The 25,202-nt window shown below is 36.0% G+C and overlaps 1 pseudogene; it reads right to left on the minus strand.

Annotated features, from left to right (window-relative positions):
* Positions 1-1,636: 1,636 nt before the first annotated feature.
* Positions 1,637-24,993, minus strand: LOC108291442 (annotated as a pseudogene).
* Positions 24,994-25,202: the final 209 nt, after the last annotated feature.

Below are 25,202 nucleotides of genomic sequence, written 5' to 3' on the forward strand. Positions count from 1 at the left end.
CGGGAATTTCCTAGTCTGTGGGCAATAAAAACACGGCGTCCACTCACCCTCTGCGCTTTCACTGGGAGCTGCAATCCTGAGCTGTTCCTAAACGGCCATCTTGGATCCAAAACCTCAGCCCTGTCATTTTTAAGGATTTTTACTAATGAGAATGTCAACTCTTCCGAGACAACAACTTCCACACCCTCTACCTTGTAGCCTTATTGAATGGTACCCTTTAGCCCTAAAGACAGTAATGTCAGAAGGTGACTTATTCAGCAGTAGTGTATTTTTCAAAGTTTGAGTCATTTGGTTTCAAATTCAAAAGTACAATGTAAAGAACACTAACATGCAAGTCAAATTTAAGCCATGTCAACATATTCTGGTTTGTGTTTGTAAGAAAGTTATACAGCAGATATAGATCATGCCTTTGTATCTTTCTGTAGTTCTCTAGGTCTCAGCTAAAACCATGCAGTGAGCAATTGCTAAAAATGCCAACTCCAAGAGAATAAGTGACAGTCCAAGAACAGTGTAGTCTAAATTCATAGAAAGCCATCACCCTACCACTCCACAGTAATGAAGTCTACAGATATGGCTTTGACTCAATCATACAGAGCAATTTACATTACCAAAGAGAACAGTTATTTCTGAGACTAAAACATGTACGTTCAGAGTACTTTATAGTTTCCTCCAAGAATAATAGATGCTCTTTTAAATTTATGTAACAAGAGCTATTCAGGACAATTTCTCAAAAAGAGAAGAGCAGGTTGCCCCAAAGGTGATTCAAGTTCTTACTGCTTGAAAGAAAGAAAATGGCTTGTAGTATTTACATGACAGCTTTTCCCTCTTGTGTCCATCAAGGTTTCTAAAATCATAAAGCCAATTTACAGTCAGGATAAGGGTATCCTATTTCAAGAAGAAAAATAAAAGTTACTCATAATTATGACATCACTAACAACTTTTGAAGTGTGTTTACTTAGCCTTGTGTCTTTAAAAATATTTAAATTGCATATGAAAATCACAAATACATTCTAGCCATGAATCTTTAATAAACAATAGAAAAATAAAAGTCCTTTTAACCCCACCTGTCTCACTTCCACTTCTTCATCCTAAAGATAGAGAGGAACATTGAAAAGAGGATGGTTTGCATCCTCACTGATCTTATTTTATACATTACATGTGTGAATGTATAGTTACATGTGTGAATATATGCACACATGTAACTAGGAAATACCTAGAATATGAATTGTAAATCAGAGATTATATATATATATATATATATATATATATATATATATCTCCAATGATCTCTGAACTTTTAAAATACTTTTATTTTACTTTAAGTTCTGGGATACATGTGCTGAACATGCAGTTTTGTTACATAGGCATACATGTGCCATGGTGGTTTGCTACACCTATCAGTCCATCATCTAGGTTTTAAGCCCTGCATGTATTAGGTATTTGTCCTAATGCTCTCCCTCCCCTTTCCCCCACCCCTCAACAGGCACTGGTGTGTGGTGTTCCCCTCCCTGTGTCCTTGTGTTCTCATTGCTCAGCTCCCACTTATGAGTGACAAGCTGCGGTGTTTGGTTTTCTGTTTCTGTGTTAGTTTGCTGATGGTGTCGTGCTCCCCAAAAGGTACCCTGCTTCTTCTGGCTCAGTGCCTCAGAACTTTGATGTTGTTGGTCTCAGATAGCACTTTGTGATCCACTATCCTGCGGGTGGTAGTCTTTTGGATGGTTTGCATGAAGTTGTTACTGTCCAGGGTATCACCAAGATTGAAGTCCTCCCTGTCATCCCCCAGGGTTGGTAGGTGGTCATCTCAGCCTCCAGCTTGATTTTGATGTTCAGCAGGGCCTCATACTCCTGGACCTGGTGCCGGCCCTTTGCCTGGGTCTGTGCTAGCTCGGACTCCAGGTGCAGCAGGACTACATTGAGCTGCTTCATCTCCATGGCGTAATGGGCCTCTGCCTCCCTCAGGCTGTTTTCCAAGTTGGCCTTCAGATTTCTCAGAGTCCAGGTCAGTCTCCAAGGACTGGACTTTATGTCTGAGCTTGTGAGTATCATCTCAGCAGCTCCGATTTTGGCAGCCTGCGTGGTGATCACTGTGGTGCTCTCCTCATTGTGCTGGAACCAGCACTTGTCCAGCTCCTTTGGATTCTTCCGAGCCAGCTCATCGTATTGGGCCTGGATGTCTGTCATGATCTTGCCGAGGTCCTGAGATTTGGGGACTTCTGATTCCATGGTCAACCCAGAGCTGGCAGTCTGGCCTTGTAGGCCTTTTACTTCCTCTTCATGGTTCTTCATGAAGCGCAGCTCCCCCTTGAGATCCTTAATCTCTGTCTCCAGCTGCAGCCAAGTGACATTGGTATCATCAGTGACCTTGCAGAGCCCATGAATATTACTCTCCACAGACTGGTGCATGGCCAGCTCTGTGTCATACTTGACTCTAAAGTCATCAGTGGCAAAATGGGCACTGTCAGTCTGCAGAATGATGCGGGCATTGTCTACAGAATTTGGAAAGATCTAGGCCCTCAGGCCCTCCACGGTCTTGAAGTAATGCCCCCAGGCTCTGACCTAGGGTCCCTTCTCCAGGTGTTTCTGGATTTTTCCCTCTAGCTTCCAATTCTCAGACTCCAGGCCCCTCACTTTGTCCAGGTAGGAGACCAAGTGGTGGTTCAGGCCTTGCATGGTCTCTTTCTCATTGTGGATGCCCCTCATTCCCTCCAGACCCCCAGCCATCCCTGTGGGCAGGCACCCAGACTCCAAGCTTCCCTGGAAAACCTGGTGGAGTGGGACACAGAGATCTGGGAACCTGGGGCCCAGCACCTGCATAGACACTGGCTGTGCTGCTGACTGGCAGGACACTGCAGCTGGACAGCTGGACTGAGCCTGGGAACTGGTGATTGATGGAGAAGGTGGTGCAGCAAGTGGTGAAGTTCACACTGTTGGGGGAGGAGAGAGAGAGGACAGAATTCAGGTTCTGCCGACCCAGAGGATATATTTTTTATGGGCATAAATACTGCCAAATTTTCTTTAAAAACACCATGACCAATTTGTCTATGTTGTTTGAAAGTGCTGGTTGCTCTGCATTCTTACCAATATTGGACGTTATTATTTTATATTTTCCCAATCGATTTTCTATTCCTCCCATTAATACTATAATAGGTTATACATATCATAACTAGTTTTGATATCTGGTAGAGCATGTCCTCCTTTTGTACGCTTTCTCACTTGTAGGATGAGACTAACAGTGGCATCCTCTTCATAGGGCTGTTATAAAATTTAGAAAAGTAAGCAGGAGTCAGATCATATGCTGCCTGACAGAGTTCAGTAAGGAGTTTGGATTTTATTCAGAGTGAAATAGGAATTCAAGGGAGGGTTTTAAGCATGAGAATGGTGTGATTTGATATATGATTTAAAAGATGGCTCTGCTTAAGAATGTTGGTACCAACAAAGTTCAAAAGAGGCCCCACATACTGGTTTGCTGCCCCTTCTCTCAGACTCTTTGTACAGTGAAATCTCTTCTGGGATTGTCACAAAGAGAAATGACAGGGAGTAAAGTTGGGAGATTTAACAAATAAAAATACAGGATGACCAGTTAAATTTGAATTTCAGATAAATAGTGATTTTTAAATATAAATTCTCTCAAATAATACATACTTTATTATTTAGTAATGATATGAATTAAAGTTGCATATTTTAACTAAAAAACAATTTTCCACCTGAAATTCAAATTTGTCTGGGCACTCTGTGTTTTACCTGGCAAGTGGTTATTATATAAACTATCATGATTCCTTTTTTCTTCTTCATTTGAAACACAAATTCCATCATCTCTTTCTCTTCTGAATCCTTATGGCCTTTTATTTCTCTCTTTCTCAGCATACTCCTTGAGGGCAAGGCTCGTATCTAATTCATTCACTGCTCTGCTGAACACAATGCCTGCATGTAATAGTTATGCAGTAAGTATTTGTTGAGTAAAAATTAAGATCTTTAGAAATAAGAGGCAAGGATGACTTGAATAGCCAGTATTTCACTTTCCCTTCTATATTTCAGTATCAGAGTCATCTGCAAAGACTCTACTGAGAGATGATTTTAATTAGGGCATTCGGCAACTGATCCCCATTGCTTAAACTTCCAGCAGGAGGATGATACCTATTAGCTTAAGAGCTCTATTAGTGAGGCTTCTCAGGCTGTGTGGGCTATTCCCTTCTCTGCAGCAGTACCATTTACTCCCTGGTTGCCTCATTCTACTCTGCTTTTATTTCCAGAGGGAGACAAAATCAAGTCTTTTGAGTATTGGTCATCCAGCCTCTCAATTCTTCACAGTTATTTGTTCAAACAGTTTCTCCCAGAAGGGTAAAAGGAAATTTGGTGGAATCCCATGTATTCTTTTGTGAAGTGCTAAATGATTTGTCAGTAGATTGTTTTCTTTTTTTTTTTTTTTTTTTTTTTTAAATGATTTTTTATGTGTTTTTTTTTTTTTTTTTTTTTTTTTTTTTTTTAAGAATTGCTGGATCTTTACCCTATTTTTAAATTATTTTTAATTGGCATGTAATAATTGTACATATTTAAGGGATACAGAGTAATGTTTCCACATGTGCACACAACATATCATTCATGGCAACATAGATTAACCTGGAGGACATTATGTAAAGTGAAATAACTGAAGCACAGAAAGATAAATAACACATGTTCTTGCTCATCTGTGGGAGCTAAGAATCAATTTTGAGCTCATGGAGGTAGAAGGTAGAATTGTGAATATTAGAGAATGGGAATGGTAGAGAGTAGAAGAGCATGAGAAGAGGTTGGTTATCAATGGGATTTTTGTTCAAGTGGAGTAAAAATGTCTATTCTAATAACAGTGGCTGAGCTGTATTTGGAGGGAGCAAAATGAAAGTGATTTTTCCCCCCAGGAAAAGCAGTTAATGCTAAATTTTTTGCCTTTAAACCTGATGTCAGGGAGAAATGTGGCTGGAACATGGGGTTTTTATCTGCCATACTCATGCATCATAACATGTCTGACACATGAAGCCTCAGGCGGGGTAATGTTGAGGGGGAAAGAAAGTCAAAGGCTCAGGTCAAGTAAGAAAAGGTAAGGTTTTATTGGTCAATTGTGTGTGTGTGTGTGTGTGTGTGCGCGCGCGCACGTGCGCGTGCACATCAGCATCAGCACTATCCAGAGTTTCATCTTGATCTCCTTAGTTCCTCCATGAATTTTGAAATGTGCTCTTTAAAATTGAATGTCTCTCTTTGGGATGAGCAGCTTGTACTTAATTTGAGACTGGCAGTAGCTAAATGTATCATCAAAACTGGGGTGCCTGATGTTTGAGCTAATGTCTTGACATGCACGTGCAGAAGGCATTCTATCTTTATTTTATGGAAATCACCAATCACTCTGGTTATTTTGGTCCTGATGTATTTTTAGATTTCTATTTTTGTATCACCTTGGTCTTCCTGATTTAGTTTTCCTCTATTTTTATCTCTTGGATTGTTGGTAACACCTTAAAAAAGAGGAAGATCCTTATTTGAAGTAGTACTTACTAAATACTGTGGAGTTTACTTTGAGTTTGGGTCCTGAATTTTCACAGCTAGTGATGCAGATAGATAAGAGTTCTCTTTATGGTTTGTGGGAAACTGCTAAAAGATCCTGAATTGCCCACTTAGACCAACCCCCCTCTGTAATATGAGCTTTGACATTCCACCTGTATCAATAAATTTCAAATAACACTGGAACTAGGTAAGGTGCTGTCCCAAGTCTGAATCTCAGGTGTGGTTCTTCTGGATCCTGTGGATTAGGTATCCCCTTCGGGATCACCTGAATAGACAGCAAGTAAAAAGTGAGCAAATAGAGAAGAATAAAGTAAATCTTTCAGAAATACTAGGAGAAATTTACCACTGCACAATCACGGCAAGAAAATCTTATATACCTTCCCAAGTAAATGATGAATCAATCAGATAAAACTCAGTAAGGATACAGAAGACTTGAATAACAAAATTAGCAAGCTTAATTTAGTGGACATATATAATTAGAATACTGTTCCCAGCTAACAGAGAATAGAGATTACTTTCAAGCATACAGCAAATGGATCATGTGTTATTCCATGGAACACATTTTAACAAATATCTAAGAGCCAATATCATACAGATTATATTCTCTAACCAAAATACATTTAGATAAGAAATAAGTAACAACAATGTAAATTCCCTTATATTTTGAAGTTTAAAAGCAAATTTCTATTTAACTTATGATTCAAAGAAGAAATTATACAAATTAAAATCCATCTAGTATTTAAGAAAAAATTAGTACATGTCTATGTAGTGTGGGGGATTATAGATAAAGTGATAATCAAAAAGAAGTATATAGTAAAAATGCTTATAATACAAATTCTTAAAAGGCTAAAAACTAATAAGTTAAATATCCAAATTAAGAATTTAAAAAATATATAACAAAAGCAAATATAGGCTATGTAGAGAACAAATAAATATATGAGTGAAACTTTAAAAAATCAGGAGTTATATAAAACATTAGTTTTCAACACTTATTTAATATTACGGTTACCTGGAAATTTTTAAAAAATACAGATATTTAGGCCTCATCCCAAGCCAATTACATCAGAATGTCTATGTATATGCCTTTAGGCATGGATATTTATTAAAAAGCTTCCTAAGTTGATTGTAGTATATAGGAAGGGTTGAGAACAACTGAATAAAGAGAATAAACTGAGTCAGTGGTATTTTTAAAAGGAACAATGTGGTAATTTAAAAAGGAATTAAAATTTAAAAATACAAAAAAATTAGCCAGGTGTGGTGGCACGTGCCTGTAGTCCCAGCTACTCAGGAGGCTGAGGCAAGAGAATCACTTGAACCTGGGAGGCAGAGGTTGTGTTGTGCTAAGATCGTGCTACTGCACTCCAGCCTAGGCAACAGAGTGAGACTCCATCTCAAAAGCCAAAAAAAATTGTCATATTTTTGGCAATATTGATTAAAAACAAACACAGAAGTTATAGAATGTAGTAAAAATACAGAAAAACTAGATAAAACCACAGATTCAGTAGATATTGAAATGAAATTGACTAATATTGTGAATGACATCATGACAATGAATTTGACATATGGATGAAAGGCAGAATTTTCTACAAAAATAAAACTTATCAAAAAGGCTCAGGTACTAATAGAAAGTCTGAATTATTAAAGTCTTTCTCACAAGAAAACACACCCACATGACTTAAAATTGTAAACTATGAAATATTTAAGTGCCATATAATTGCAACCTCTCAAAGAAAAATAGGGAATACCCCAAACTCATTTGTGAAGCTATTCATAACCTCATCAGGAAAAGTGGTAAGGATGATATAAGAAAGAGACACTACAGATTGTATCACCCATTAACATAGATACAAAAATAAAAAACAAAACATAAGTAAACTAAATTAAGCAATGTATGAAAAGAATAATACATCATAAGTACCTTAAGATTTTTCTAGGAATTCAATGATAATTTTTTATTGCAATTTACTACTATCAGTTTCAAGAATGAAAGCCATGTGATCAAACATCTAAATATTTGCAGAAAAGAATTACACTAAACTTAATTTTCATTTATGATAAAAACTCAATATAAATAACTCTTAGCAAACTAGGAGTACAAGAGGACTTTCTTCACCTGATAATGAGTATCTGCAAAACACCTTTAGCTAAACTTGTAATTAATCATGAACCATTAGAAATATTCTTTTAAAATCAGAATAAAAGATAAATGATGCCCATGATCACCACTTTTAATCCATTATAGAGGTGATGCTACCCAGTGCAAGAAAGGATATAAATAAAGTTATATGGATTAGAAAGATAAAAAGAAGAATGCCATTACTTGCAGGTAAAATAATTATTCAATTATTTGAAAAAGAAGAATATATTTCTCAGAATTAATAAGAGGTTAGCCAGGTTGTTGAACACAAGATCAATACACAAAAAAATGGACACATCTGCACTTCCAGACACCAACAACAATTAGGAAATGTGATTAATTAAAATAAATGTACAATTTAAAGTGGTGACTTGTATTTAAAATTTTGGATTGAATCTAATTAAAAATGTATAATTATTTACAAGAATTTAAGATTTGTTTTAGTCATTAAATTGAGTGATTTATCTTCTTGTTGATGGAAAAGAAAACTCGGTTTTGTATACATGTTACTTCTTTCCAAATTGATCAATTCCAGTAAAATCCCAGGAAAAAAAATCACAAGATGTTTTTATGGAACCTAAAATACTGAGTATAAATTTATATGGAATAATATATTATGGGAAATGATATGGGAAAAAGTGCTATGAATATTCAAGACACATTTGAAGAAACTGGAGATTATATTCCTACCTAGGCATCAAGACTTGTATTATAAAAAGTATATTAATTAGACCTTTTGGTAACAGTACAGGGTAATCACATAGACCAATAGAACAGAACTGAGTATCCAAAAATATACCTGGATTCATATGATCTTGATCTATGGCAAAGCTGCATTATACTCACACTGGTGAGTAAAAGTGGGAGAGTACTCACTTAATGGTGCTAGAACATTTCAATCTTTACATGAAAAATAATAAATTATAGCCCTTATATAATTCACACACAAAAAAGTGTAGGTAGATTAAAGACAAAGCAAACTTTGAAACTCACAGAAGAATATATAGATTTATAGATTTTTGTTTTTTGTTTACTTTGGCATAGGGAAGGATTTTTTAAAACATGACACAAAAAATATAAATCACAAAGGAAGATTGACACATTTGGTAACATTAAAATAAGAACTTTCAATCACTGGATTAATGTTAGTTAGCTGAATAGGCATTTCCAGTGCTAATTTCTTCATAGTAACATCAATTAGAACAACCAATCACATAGGAAAATCTTCACAAACACTAAAGAATCCAGATGAGATATTAGAAGCACCTGGATAAAGCACAGAAATAAGAAAAAATGAATTAAAAATAATTGGGAGAACATTTTCACATTAACCACATCATCCCCTTCCTAAGCCTGGACAACACAAAGAGAGATACCCTCCTCGTGGGTAAAACAGAGCACAGTGAGTACTCCAACATCTCCAAAGACCCCCATAGCAGGCCCATTTCAGTGAACTCCAGTGTCAGGCCTACCCCTGTAGACAGAGGTTCCAGGGCTACCTCAGCACCAGGCTGGCTACCATGGACTTGGAAAAGAAAGAAAGAAACAAAAGTACTACAAAATAGAAAAAAAACAACAGTAAAAAGTCTTTACCTATTAATAATTAAATGTAAACAGATTGAATTCTTCAATCACAAAACACAAAGTATTTGAATAATTAAATAAACATGATGCAACTATATATAACCTAAGGGAGACTCACTTTAAAGACACAGGCTGAAAGTGATGGGATAGAAAAAGATATTCCATACAAATGGTAACCAAAAGAAGGAAGAGGTTGCTATACTTAAATTACTTTAAGTAAGAAATACACTTTAAGTTAAAATCTGTCACAACAGTAAAAGAAGGTCATTATATAATGTTAAAGTGTTCAATTCTTCAGCAGAATATAACATTTGTAAATATATATGCACCCAATATTAGAGCATCTAAATATACAAAGCAAATATTATCACATGTAAGGGAGAAATAGACATCAATACAATAACAGTAGGAGACTTCAATACCAAACTTTCAAAAGTGGATAGAACACCAAGCCAGAAAATCAGTATGGAAATAGCGGACTTGAACAGCATGATAGACCAAATAGACCTAACAGACATATGTGGAGCATTCAACTGAACACAGTAAAATACACATTATTTTCAAGCACATACAGGATATTATCCAAGATAGTTCACATGTCAGGCCACAAAACAAGTCTTTACAGATTTATGAAGATTGAAATTATACCACATATCTTTTCAGACCCTAATGGTATAAAATTAGAAATCAGTAGCAGAAGGAAATTGGAAAATTCACAAATATGTGAAAAGTAAACAACACACTCTTGAACAACCTATGGGTCAAAGAAGAAATCAAAAAAGAAATTTAAAAATACCTTGAGAGAAACAGAAGTGAAGCACAACATACTATAATTTATGGGATGCAATAAAAGCAGTTCTAAGAGATAAGTCCATAGTGATAAATAGGTCTATTAAGAAAAAAACCAAAAGGTTTCAAATAAAAAATCTAATTTTACACATCAAGTAACCATTAAAAAAAAGCAAACAAAGACCAAAGTGAGCAGAAGAAAGGAATAAAGGATCAGAGTAGAAATAAATGGAAGAGAAAAATAAGCAATAGAAAAAAATCAATGAAATTGAATTGGTTTTTTGAGAAGACAAGCAAAATGGCCACACCTTTAGCCAGACAAACTATGAAGAAATGAGAAGGCTCAAAGAAACAAAATCATAAAAGAAAAAGAAGACATTACAATTGGTACTACAGAATAACACACATACAAACACATATATGTACCCACACACGCACAATATTTTTCAGTCTTATAAAAAAAAATTATGTGATTTAGAACAATATGGATGAACCTGGAGTGAAATAAGCCAGACACAAAAAGATAAATACTGCATGATCTCAGTTACATGTTAAATCTGAAAAGGTTGAACTAATAGAAGCAGAGAGTAAAATAGTGATTACTGAAGAATAGAGGATGGGAGAAATGAGTTGTTAGTGGGGAAGTTAGTCAAAGGGTACAAAATTTCAGTTTTGCAGGATGAATAAATACTGGGAACTTAATAAATATTGATGTAACTGTTGTTAAGAATAATGTATTGTATATTTGAAATCTGTTAAGAGAGTAGATCTTTTTTAAAAAAAAGTTTTATTGACACATAATGATTATACACATTTATGGAGTACAGGTGATATTTTGGGACATACATATAATGTGTAATGATCTAATTAGGGTATTTAAAATATCCATTTCCATGAACATTTATGATTTCTTTGTGTTGGGAATATTTCAAATCTTCTAGCTATTTTGAAATATACAATAAATTGTTAACTATGGTCAACCTACTGTGCTATCAAAACAGTATGGAGGTTTCTCAAAAGATGAAACATAGAACTACCATATGATCCAGCAATCACACTACTGGGCATTTATCCAAAGAAAAGGAAATTGGTATATCCAAGGGATACCTGCAGCCCTATGTTCATTGCAGTGCTATTCACAATAGCCAAGAGAGAGAATCAACCCAAGTGCCCATCAATGGATGCATGGACAAAGAAAATGTGGTATATATACACAACGGAATACCATTTAGCCATACAAAATAATAAAATCCTGTCATTTTCAGCAACATGGATAGAACTGGAAGTCATTAGATTAAGTGAAATAAGCCAGGCACAGAAGACAAATACCACATGTTCTCACTTATTTGTGGGGATTATAAAATTTGATTTCATGGAGGTAGACAGTAGAATGGTAGTTAGTCAAGGCTGGGAAGGGCTGGGGGAATAAAGAGAGATGGTTATACGTACAAACATACAGTTAGATAGAAGGAATAAGTTCTAGTGTCCTCAAGGTTCTTTTAGATAGTTATTTTAATTTTTCCCAGAGTTTATAATTGCTAGCTATGGGACGTTTGGTTCAATGTAACTTACTTTGCCATTATTGGAAGTAAAACATGTACTCTGCCTTTAATTATGAAAAGAATGAGCCATTGACTTTCTGGCCCGAAGAGGTTGAATGCAATTTAATTGTGAAAGTGAGCGCTGTCTACTTCAGTCGACATAGAGAATACAAATAGGGATGAGTTCTTTAGTTACCATAGGCAACAAAGGTTTCATATGTAGATCTATACATTTAGAAAAGCGAAACATTAATTTAAATAAGTCATGTTCTTACCAGAATGCCTTGATTCGAAATATGTGAACTCTTATAACAAATTATTGGAACTGACATTCCTCCATAGCATACAATGTCTTAAAACATACAGTGTTCCCTTCAGCTATACTCTCAGCTAACTTTGCATGTGTGTATACATACATATGTATGTGTGAGGTATGAACTTAAAATATATAGAGATATTTTTAAAGGAAAATGAAATCTTATAACATCTCTTTGCAATGTGCCGTTTTCATATAACAGCATGTTTTCCAATAATAGAACACATTTCTAACATGTGGATTTTTAAATTATTTAAATTCTGGGATACATGTGCAGAATGTGCAGGTTTATTACATAGGTATACACGTGCCATGGTAGTTTGCTGCACCAATCAACCTGTCATCTATATTAGATATTTCTCCTAATACTATCCCTCCCCTTGCCCCTACCCCCAGACAGATCCCCGTGTGTGAAGTTCTCCTCCCTGTGACCATGTGTTCTCATTGTTCAACTCCCACTTATGAGTGAGAACATGCCGTGTTTGATTTTCTGTTCCTGTGTTAGTTTGCTGAGAATGATGGTTTCCAGCTGCATCCATGTCCCTGCAAAGGACAGGAACTCATCCTTTTTTACGGCTGCATAGTATTCCATGGCGTGTATTGACAAATTTTCTTTATCCAATCTATCATTGATGGGCTTTTGGGTTGGTTCCAAGTCTTTGCTGTTGCGAATTGTGCTATAGTAAACATATGTGTGCATGTGTCTTTATAGTAGAATGATTTATAATCCTTTGGGTATATTCCCAGTAATGGGATTACAGAGTCAAATGGTATTTCTGGTTCTAGATCCTTGAATAATCATCAAACTTTCTTTCACAATGGTTGAACTAACTTACACTCCCACCAACAGTGTAGAAGCGTTTCTATTTCTCTACCTCCACTCCAGCATCTGTTGTTTCCAGACTTTTTAATGATGGCCATTCTAACTGGCATGACACAGTATCTCATTGTGGTTTTGATTTGCATTTCTCTAATGACCAATGATGATGAGCTTTTTTTCATATTTCGTTGGACACATAAAGGTATTCTTTTGAGAAGTGTCTGTTCATATCTTTAGCCCACTTTTTGATGGGGATGTTTTTTTTTCTTGTAAATTTTTTAAAGTTCATTGTAGATTCTGGACATTAGCCCTTTGTCAGATGGATAGATTGCAGAGAGTAGATCTTAAATGTTCTCAACACTTGCTAAAACAGCTACTTTGCGAGGTGATACACATGATATTTAGCTTGGTTGTGGTAATTATTTCACAATGTATATGTATATTAAAACAATATGTTGTATACTTTAAACATATACAATTTTGGTTTGTCAATTATACCTCAGTAAAACTGGGGGTGGGATCACTGTTGATCATCAAAATACATCTTTATGAAAATAAAATGATAAGCCATAAACCGGAGAATATATTTGCAACACGCTAAACTGACAAAATATGAGAAGCCAAAAATGTAAATAATAGTCTTTAATTTAAAAAGCAAAAGACAAACATCTTAGTAGAAAAATGGGCTAAAGACACATGGAGACACAGCACAGAATAGGAAACACAAATGTCAAATAAATATATGAAGATACCACAATAAGATACCAGTTCACAATGATTTACAACTCTCTGAAATGGCTAAAATGAAAAAGAATGACACCATAAAATGTTGGCAAGATTTTGGAGTTACTGTAACTCATACATTGCTGGTAAGGATATGAAGTATAAAATGACCTTAGAAAAGAGTTTGACAAATTCTATTCCCTCACTCAGCAATTACACTACTAGATACTTATGCAAGAAAAATAGAAACTTTTGTGCACACCATAAGAATGGTCCTAGCAGTTGTCTTAGCTCTTTTGGGCTGCTATAAAATAATTACCATAGACTGGTTTGCTTAAACATAAAATATTAATTTCTCACAATTCAGGAGAGTGGAAATCAGAGATTATGGTGCCAGCATGATCAGATTCTGATGAGGACTCTCTTCTTTGCTGCACACCTCTGACTTCTTCTTATATCCTCATGTAGCCAAAAGATGGCTAAACAACTCCCCTGGGCATGTTTTTATAAGGACACTAAAGCCAATCATGGAGGCTCTACCCTCATGACCTAATTACCTCCTCCAAATCTCACCTCCTAATATCATCACATGGAGGGCTAAAACTCCAACATATGAATTTTAAGGGGACACAAATATTCAGTCTGTAACAGCAGATTAATTAATAAAAACATCAAATTAGGTGTAGTCCAAATATCCATTAATAGGAGAATAGGCAAACCGTCTTCATACAATAGAATACTACTCATCACTAAAAAATAAAGTATCAATGATATATACAAGACATGGATAAATCTAAAAAATATAGTGAGTAAAAAAATGGCAGACATAAGAGCATATATACTGTATGATTTTATTCATGCTAAGCTCTACAATAAACAAAACTAACCTATTGTATTAGACGTTAGACCAGTGGTTACTTTGGGCTTTGGGTGCAGGGACTGGGGTGAGGATTCAAAAGGGACAAAAGGAAACTTTACGAGTCAATAGACTCTTTTATATCTGAATAGGGATCTGGGTCACACAGCTGTATGCATTTGTCAAAAATGAAAGTACTCTACACTTAAGGGTCTGTGCATTTTACTGCATGTAAATTATTCCTCAATTTTAAAGTCTTATAAATGCTGAAAGTGATTATGTTGTGGAAATAAAAAAAATCAAAATGTTACTTGAGGCTTAGGATAAAAATTTCAGTGAAAGCATCATGCACAGATTTTTAAAAAACTGGATCTTAAACAACTTAGAATAAAATATAATGTGACTCAAAAATGGTTCTGGTTTTGGTAAAAAAAATATGTTGATGACGTGAAGAATTTAAATAAAATTATTTCATGAATAAAAGCTCAGTCTCATTAGTCATCAAAAAAAATAAAAGCTATATCCTAAATTAAACATCATTTTACATCTGCAGATTGGCAAACATATTTAAGCCTGATAATGTCAGTGTTGGTGAAGTTGTGGAGCTATGAGTATCTTTTATATACTCATAAATATAAAAGTGTATATTAATATAATTTTATTTGAAAATAATTTGGTATTCATTAGCAGTGTTGAAGCTCTGTTTACCATATGATCCAATAATTCTACCACATATATTCTAGAAATACATGTTTAGTAGTTTTTCATGTGTCCCAGAATAAAAGCCCAAATTCTAACAATAGCCTAAAAGGTTTTACAGAATCTGTTCTGCTCACCTTCTCATTGCCTGTCTGACTTCATGTTCTTTAGCTCTCTTCTTTGCTTACTCATTTCCAACCTCAGAACCTCCCCTGCTGTTTGCTTAACACTCCAGAAATGCTCGTATCTTAGGACTTGTGTATTGGTTGTTAATCTCTGAAACACTTCACCAAGAGGAGAATGGCTTACTCCCTCATCTACTTCAGGGTTTTACTCAAATGTCACTTTCTCAGTAAGCCTTACCCTGACCACTCTGCTTTGAAATTATACCCTGTCAACACTCCCTAAACCCTTTTCCTGCTCTAATTTTATGCTTAGCACTTAGTACCTTCTAATATGCTGTTTCCTACTACTACTGTAGTATAAACTCCATGAAGCCAGACATTTTTGTCTGTTGTTTTACTACTGAAATCCATGGGCCCAGACCAGTTTCTGGTCTATTGTAGAAACTCAGTGACTCTCTAGTGAACGAATGCTTGTATAACAGTATTCGTTTTTTAATAGACTTTATTTTTAGAGCAGTTTTAGGTTCACAGCAAAACTGAACAGTAAATACAGAGTTCCTATACACTCTGCCTCCACATATGCATAGCCTCTCCCACCACTAACATCCCTAAGCAGAGTGGTACACTTGTTACCATCGACAAGCCTACATTGACACATCATTATCACCCAAAGTTCATAGTTTACATTAGGATTTACCCTTGGTGTTGTACATTCTATGGGTTTTGACAAATGTGTAATGACATGTATCCATCATTGTAGTACTATGTAGAATTGTTTCACTGCCTTGTAATTCCTCAGTGCTCTATTTATCCTTCTCTCCTTGAACAACATTGTTTTTAATAGCAAACATCTGGAAACAACCCAAATGTCCGTTGACAGGAGAATGATAAATAAAACATGGTGTATTCACACAGTAAAATACTATACAGTTGTAAAGAAAAAGAATTAACTATGACAAGATATATCAGCATGAATGAATCTTACAAATAGAAGTAAAAAAGTCACATAAGAATACATATGTGATTCCATTTACATAAATTAAAACCTGTAAAACTTAAAATGTATTTTTAGGACTGCATATGACTTTAGTAAAACTTTAAATGAAAGAAATGATGATCAACACATTTTAGGACAGAGGCTACCTCAGTGTGGGAGTGGGGGATCAGAAAGGTCACAAACCTTCCATTATTGTGATCTGTGGAACTAACTGGGTTCCTATTCCTTTTGGTTTTGATTTTTTAACTGTTCCTTCTATTCCATAATACACTGTTTCAATAAATTGTATTTTTTTTTTGCTTTAAATTAATCCTCATATTCAACATATATATTCTGCCTTTATATTTGCTACACAACTAGTATGGTGCAGTATTACGTGCTTCTGCTTGTAACATCTAAAAAAGAAAGGAAATACTCACTAAGGCATAAATCCTTTAATTTGTCTTTTAGCGGCCGTTATGAATGGAAAAATTATTTGAATTGTGATGGTTTTATCATACTTTCCCTTTATTTTTGGTCATTGAAACCATCCTACACCACTGCTTGAGTCCCCTGGAACAGTGCTAATACTTCGGGATAGTCTTTCAGTTAATTTAGTCTAATTTTGCAGGTGCTGTTAGAAAAACCAGCTGGCTTGAATAAAATTGCCCCCTAGATGCTAGCTGGCCATGATATTATCAGCTTTTTAAGGGTTTTCAGAGTAACAGATGAGATAATAGTAGGTTTTTAAAATCCCAGTTTAGAATAATTTTGCTGTATTTGACTCCAGTGATTTTGCAGAAGCTGTTATGACTCAGTTCTATCTCTTAAAATCTCCCCTCCTTTCTTCTTCCTCCATTTTCTCAGCAAATAAAAACTCTTTCTCTCCTTCTTTCTCTTGCCTTCTTTCTCTCTCACACACAAGAAGAGAAGACCCAAAACATCATCATATATATGGGGAACATATCTCAAGCCATCCTTGGTGCAACAGAAGATCTCAACTTCCATCCAATTGACGGCAGATTGTAGAAACACATGATGAGCCTTTGTATTAGGCAGGGGACATTATGCTAAGTGAAATAAGCCAGACACAGAAAGACAAATAGTATGTGATCTCACTTATATGTAGAATCTAAAAAAGGTAAATTTATGAAAGCGTAGAGTAAAATGATGGTTACTAAGTGTAAAAGGGGTCAGGGTGGGGGCAGGGAATGGGAAGATGTTGGTCAAAGGATACAGAGTTTCAGTCAGTAGAATGAATAACTTCTAGAAATCTAAAGTATAATGTGAGGTCTATAGTTAATAATACTGTATTTTATAATTGAAATTGCTAAGGGACCAAATCTTAAGTTTTCTTACTACAAAAAGAAAGATAACTATGTAAAGGGATAGCTATGTTAATCATCTTGATTATCATAATCAACTCCAACCACCTAACTTCACAGATAAGGAAACTAAGATATAAACAGATTTATGTAGTTTATCCAAGGTCATATAGCTAGATAATAGCTGTAATCTCATGATCTTGGGTCTGCACATGCTGTTCCCATTTTCCGAAAATACTATTTTTGGGCATCGTTTCTTGGCTCTCTCATATGTATTCTTCTGGAGCAGAGGTGGTCAATCTATAGCCCATGAACCAAATTCAGGTAACAGGCTGTTTTTGTAAATAAAGTTTTATTGGAACACAGCCATGGCAATTCATTTCTTATTGTGTATGGCTGTTTTTGCACCACAGTAGCAAAGTTGAGTAATTGTGACAGAGACCATATGGTCTGCAAAGCATAAACTATTTACTACTTGGCTGTTTACAGAAAAAGTTTGCCAGCCCCTGACCTGGGGCCTGAAGTCTGTTCTAACTTAGCCAGAGACAGTCTATGCCTTCTCTTAATTCCAACTACTAATTGCGTGGAATCAGAAGAAACAAAAAAGTGAGAAAAGTGAGAGTGATGACATGTTTTGTGACTTCCTGCCAGCACAGTGAATCCTTGAAATGGCCCTTTTCCAATTAGCCTTTTCTTAGCTTGCCAGCTTCCAAGTCACTCCAGGCTGCTAACACATCCCCCTACCTACCATTTGCCAGGCCATCTGCATACAATCAGTCTCCTTAGTAATAATTCTGGTAAGATTTCTGTTCATCTTAGCCTAGCTTCTGATTTTTTTAAAGGCTCCTCGTCCTGTTTTATAATCACAAGACATTTAAAAGCCACAGATATTCAAAATGTCACAATATTTCTTTTAATGGAGAAGAGAAACTGCTTCCTCACAGAAAGCCAGCCTCCAGATAATAAACTGCCTCCTTTGCCTTCTGTCCTGTGGGATATTTTGCATTAAATGCAGAGGTAGGCCTGATGACACTGATCAGTGTCCCAAAGCTTCTGAAAGCTCAAGGGAATATTCCTGTACATTTTGCAAGCAGTTATTTAGTCCTGGTCCGTGACTAGGGAAGGACTTTGGGAGAAGGAGAGTGTGAGGATATAAAGGGCTACATTTAAGTGATCAATGTGCTTTATTCTGAGCGTGTGGCATTGTTTTTGGGATATATAATAAACCTTAATAATACTTTTCAATATTGTTAGCTAATGTTAATTGAGCACTTACTCTCTGCCAAATTATTTGCTACATATTTACCGTGGAGAATAGGGATTATTTTCCTCCACATTTTGTGGGTGATGAAATTGAGACTCAGAAAAATCAGGTGACTTCCCCAAGGAAACACAAGTAAAATGTGATGGAGTCAGAATTTATACCTAGGTTTGTCTGATTCCAGTGTCTTTTAACTATTTCACTAGCTGCCTTTTAAAACTTTTAATACTAACATGCAAAAGCAAACAACAATCTTTCTCTGATGCCAGATGATTAGCTCCAGGAGGAGTAGTGTCTGTGTGTAAAGACTATTTCAAAATCTTTTACTGGCTGGTCTTCTACACATAAGACATTCAGATTATAGGCAAGGTAGGTTGCATTTACGATAGCTGTGATAAATCAATTTGATCACCATATTCTGAGCATCTATTATGTGCCAGGAACTGTGTTCTAGTCATGTAGAGATGTCAAAAATACAGTTGTTTTTCTCAAGGAGTTTACAGATTGTCTTAAAAGAACAGCTTTTGATAATTAACAAATATTTGTTGAATAAAAGAGTGAAATGTTGTGAATACTATACTGGCTGAGAAAGACATTTTCCTAGCCTCCTAAATCTCCTATTCCAGTTGGTGAGGAAACCTAGAATGTACAAATTCACAAAGATCTCAGATATCCTGATGTGTTAAGGGATTTACAGGTAGTTCCATACTGCAAGGGTGAAAGAGGTGACAAAGAATGTACCTGGATGCACTGGAAAAACAAAGAGTGATTTTTTTTTATATAACCAGAATTTTTTGAGTATAATGTCTGCATAAATTATACTAAAGTGTGACATGTGGGAGCCATGAGAAGCAGAAGAAATTGCTGTAGAACCCTACTCTCAAGGTGATAGTCTGCTTCTGGAAAGAAAAATACCTAAGGCATATAAACAAGTATATGTATGTGTGGCCAAAACTGAATGTTTGAGTCCTGAAGATGTACAAATAAGGATGTGATCAGTAGAAAAAGTAATTTTGAAATTGCACATTTAAAAGAAAAGGCTGTTCCAATTAGAAAAAGTCCAGTGGTTCATGGACAGAGGGAGGGGAACATCACACACTGGGGTCTGTTGGGTGGTGGGGGGCTAGGGGAGGGATAACAGGGGGTGGGGAGATTGGGGAGGGGAGACATCCATTAGGAGAAATACCTATTGCAGGTGACAGGGAGATGGAGGCAGCAAACCACCATAGCTTGTGTTTACCTATGTAACAATCCTGCAAGATCTGCTCATGTACCCCAGAACTTAAAGTAAAATTAAAAAAAAGAAGAAGTCAAAGCTACTTATGAGAAACCCACAGCCAACATCATACTGAATGGGCAAAAACTAGAAGCATTCCCTTTGAAATCTGACACTAGGCAAGGATGCCCTCTCTCACCACTCCTATTCAATATAGTACTGGAAATTCTAGCCAGAGCAAACAGGCAAGAAAAAGAAATAAAGGGTATTCAATTGTGAAAGGAGGAAGTCAAATTGTCTCTATTTGTAGACAACATGACGGTATATTTAGAAGACCCCATTGGCTCAGCCCAAAATTTCCTTAAACTGATAAGCAACTTCAGCAAAGTCTCAGGATATAAAATCAATGTGCAGAAATCACAAGCATTCCTATATACCAATAACATACTAAAAGAGAGCCAAATCAAGGGTGAACTACAATTTACAGTTGCTACAAAGAGGATAAAATACCTACGAATACAACTAAAAAAGGATGTAAAGTACCACTTCAAGGAAACTACAAACCACTGCCCAATGAAATAAGAGAGCACACAAACAGATGGAGAAACATTCCATGCTCGTGGTGAGGAAAAATCAATATCATGAAAATGGCCGTACTGCCCAAAGTAATTTACAGATTCAACGCTATCCCTATCAAGCTACCAATGACCTTCTTCAGAGAACTGGAAAAAAACACCTTAAACTTCATATGGTACCAAAAGAGAGCCCACACAGCCAAGATAATCCTAAGCAAAAAGAACAAAGCTGGAGGTATCACACTACCTGACTTCAAACTATACTACAAGGCTACAGTAATCAAAACAGCATGGTACTGGTACCAAAACAGAGATATAGACCAATGGAACAGAACAGAGGTCTTGGAGGCAACACCACACATCTACAACCATCTGATCTTTGACAAACCTCACAAAAAAAAGTAATGGGGAAAGGATTCCCAGTTTAATAAATGATGTTGGGAAAACTGGCTAGCCATGTGCAGAAAGCAGAAACTGGACCCTTTCCTGACACCTTAAACTGAAATTAACTCCAGATGGATTAAAGACTTAAACATAAGACCTAACACCATAAAAACCCTAGAAGAAAACCTAGGCAAAACCATTCACGGCATAGGCATAAGCAAGGACTTCATGAACAAAACACCAAAAGCATTGGCAACAAAAGCCAAAATAGACAAATGGGACCTAATCAAACTCCACAGCTTCTGCAGAGCAAAAGAAACAATCATTAGAGTGAACCAGCAACCAATAGAATGGGAAAAAATTTTTGCAATTTACCCATCTGACAAAGGACTAATATCCAGAATCTACAAAGAACTAAAACAGATTTACAAGAAAAAAACAAACAAACCCATTCAAAAGTGGGCAAAGGACATGAACAGACACGTTTCAAAAGAAGACATATATGAGGCCAACAAACATATGAAAAAATGCTCATCATCACTGGTCATTAGAGAAATTCAAATCAAAACCACATTGAGAATACCATCTTACGCCAGTTAGAATGGTGATCATTAAAAAATCTGGAGACAACAGATGCTGGAGAGGATGTGGAGAAATAGGAATACTTTTACTCCATTGTTGGGACTGTAAATTAGTTCAACCGTTGTGGAAGACAGTGTGGCAATCCCTCAAGGACCTAGAAATAGAAATTCCATTTGACCCAGCAATTCCATTACTGGGTATATGCCCAAAGGATTAAAAATCGTTTTATTATAAAGACACATGCATACATATGTTCATTGCAGCACTGTTTACAATAGAAAAGACTTGGAACCAACCCAAATGCCCATCGATGATAGACTGGACAAGGAAAATGTGGCACAGATATACCATGGAATACTAAGCACCCATAAAAAAGGATGAGTTTGTGTCCTTTGCAGGGACATGGATGAATCTGGAAACCATCCTTCTAAACTGACACAAGAACAGAAAATCAAACATCGCATGTTCTCACTCATAGGTGGGTGTTGAACAATGAGAACACATGGTCACAGGGAGGGATGCATCACACACTGGGGTCTGTTGAGGGGCACTACGGGAGGGACAGTAGGGGGTAGGGAGGTTGCGGAAGGATAACATGGGGAGAAATGCCAGATATAGGTGACGAGGGGATGGAGGCAGCAAACCACATTGCCGTGTATGTACCTATGCAACAATCCTGCATGATCTGCACATGTACCCCAGAATGTAAAGTACAATAAGAAAAATATGTAAAATAAATTTTAAAAAATAAAAGAAAGAAAGAAAAAGAAAAAGTCCAGTGGTTTCCAACATGTAAGCCATAGTCATCTTGGGAAGAGGAAAAGCATTGCATTATTGCAAGGGGCCAAGGATGTATTTGCGGACCAAGCACTGTCTGTGGATTCAATAAGTAATATGTGGTTACTTTACGTGATCAAATAAATGCATGTTGCTTTTGTGATTAATAAAGTATAAGTTGGTGGGAACATATTATTCAGTTAAATCACTATCCGCATAGATGTACTCAATCAAATGTTATTGGGCAGAGACTAGTTTCACAAACATGTTAAAGGTCTTTAGATTTCTAAAACATTGTAAATCACAGGTTTTACAGAAGCAGGAAAGTAATGTTTTCTCCATGTGACCACTCTGTGTGACTCTGTGTTGGGTACTAGCCTGATGATGAGATATATTAAAGAGACAGTTGTTGGAATACTGTTTATTATAGCAGCATAGATGACGTGTCACAGAAAATGTCTCAGAGGAAAGAGCTTTCCTGACCAAGTTAACCATAAGAAACATGAAAGGGAGAATAGCATGATTTTTTTCTTCTAAAAGGTAATATTTTCTCTTCAGGTTGAAGAAAGTGATTCAGAACTCTTTCAAGAACTAAAGAGAAGGCAAAACTCCATGCAGAAAAGAATGGGATGGTAATTTGAAGAGGCAATGATAGGCTAATACCAAGGCTTAGATGTTTTTGAGAGTAAGTTATTTTTTTTTCCAAGATTTCCTACCGTTTCCACTCCCAAAAGGAAATCCTCAGAGGGAAAAATAATGGAGAACCCCAAGCTCCTTTCTTCTCCAAATTGCAAATCAGGAGATAAAGGGAAAGACAGAATTAGGATAAGCCATGCTTTCTCAGGTCTTTGGACTTTCTAAGTATTTTGGGCGAGGAGACAAGTTAATTTGTAAAAGCGGCTTTCCTTACTTGGATAGAAGTTTACCCATGCCTTACTATTCCCTCTTTTCCCCGTCTCCTACTTACCTCATTTTATGTCATAACTTTTCTTTTTTTGTTGTCTTTATTCCTATTTTTTCTACTCTACTTTTGTTTCCTCCTTCATCTTCCTCTTCCTTCTCTCCACTTTTTTACTAGGAGTGTTAAGGAAGTCTCTCTTTTTCTCTATCTTTTTTTTTTTTTTTTTTTTTTTTTTTTTTTTTTTTTTTTTGTCTCTCTCTCTATAAGGGGTAAGGATGTGGAACAAGATTTAAGAAAAAGAGAGTGACCTTTTCAGTTATTTTTCATTTGAACCTCAGACGGAAAGGTGTCATAGTCCCCTCATGTACCAAATGGAAGCATTTTGGACCTAAGTCTTAAGTCGCAGTCTTTGATATTTAGATAACATTATATCCGAGGCCTATCCCATATTCTGTTGGAAGTTCACTGACCTCCCATTTTATTTCTCTGGAAGTTCAAAGGGACTCATATTTTATCATTACTTCTAGTTCTGATGTTTTGCGTCTACTGAATTTTCATTCTTACTGGCCTTTTTCTCCTTCCATTGTTCTGTTCTTTCCTTTGTTCCATGCCAGGCCAGAATTGGGGACTTAGCCACAATTCTTTGATTTTTACGACACATACCCACCCATATAAGCTTTCCGTGTTTGGGGAATTGACGGAGGCTTATTTCACAGCATCACAAATGTCCTTTTACCTCTCTCCCCCACCACAAACTCTTATTAAATTTTTATGCAGTAACGTTAAAGTTGCTCTATTTTAAGCTTTTCCTTTATAATCCAGGTTCTCCTGATCTCACCTTTTATGCCCAATCGACTATCAAGTTATTTTGTTACAAATATTATTGCTTTTTCTCTGAGGAATTCTGTCCAGTTATTAAAATAACATTTTCTCCCTGATGTAATAATAGTTAAAAGGGTACCTTTTACCTGGGAGTTCTGCAAAGCCCCCCGAGGAGCCACTAAGGGACTGGGGAGGAGAGGGAGGCTCAGGCAGCAGGACTCCACACATCCACAGCCCTGCTTCAACCAGACTAGCTTCACTTTGATCTGTCTTACATATTTGATTTCTTATTTGGGGTAAAAAGAAAAGCTTCAATTCCTAAAATAAAATGTGAAAACCACTGCTTTAGTGGATGAAACTTGTTAGCCCTAAAAGATAGTATGAACTGGATATATATAAATATGTTTCAAAAGAAGAAAAAGAATATCAAAGATGTCATATCTACAATATTCATTGGAAAATTATTCAAGAAAAATTAGGATGTTTAGGGGTCATGGCAATTCCCCAAGGTTTACAAAAAGGAAAATAGTAAGATCCTATGATGGCTAAATATTTGTTAATTTGGGCTCCACGGCATGATGACATTTCTGGGAAGAGAAGACCTTTCTGCTTGTGACCGACTTTGGAGTAATAATGTTTGTATGTGACAGGAAGCGTTGCCAAAAGGGAAATTAAAGATAGAGCTATACTTCAAAAACTCAGTTCTTAGTTTCCTATGTTTATTTTCCCCTGGATGTGAATAATGAACAGTTTAGCTTTAGAGTATAGAATGATTTTAGTATTTGATGCCATGCTAAATTTTTCCCTTGCTTTGTATACTCCCCTGATCTTGACTGTGCCCGACAATGTGAGAAAGGACTCCAGCTGTCTTTCAGATGGATTGGTTTGATATATACTGCTGTCATTTAAGATAAATAAAATTTTATGAATTATGCATTTCTTCTGATTAACTGTTGTGATTAATTAAAAAAAAAAAAAACTGGTGAATTTCATAGGACTTACCAGAAATCTGTGTTTGGCTTGTTCTTCACATTGAGGTCATTGGTGTACATCTTATTTCATTTATAGACTGTTTTTTCCTTTAAGTTAAGAGTTCTAATGGTATATTATGAAGGGTGTGATTAGTAGGGAAGGTAATTTTGCAACTCCATATTGAAAGGAAAAGACTGTTCCAGTTAACACAAAGGTCGTGTTTGATTCATCTTTGTGTCTTCCACAGTATTTGGCAGGTAGTAGGTGTGCAGAAATAATGTATTTAATT

Source organism: Cebus imitator, unplaced genomic scaffold (genome assembly GCF_001604975.1).
Source record: "Cebus imitator isolate Cc_AM_T3 unplaced genomic scaffold, Cebus_imitator-1.0 Scaffold454, whole genome shotgun sequence".
Lineage (NCBI taxonomy): Eukaryota > Metazoa > Chordata > Mammalia > Primates > Cebidae > Cebus > Cebus imitator.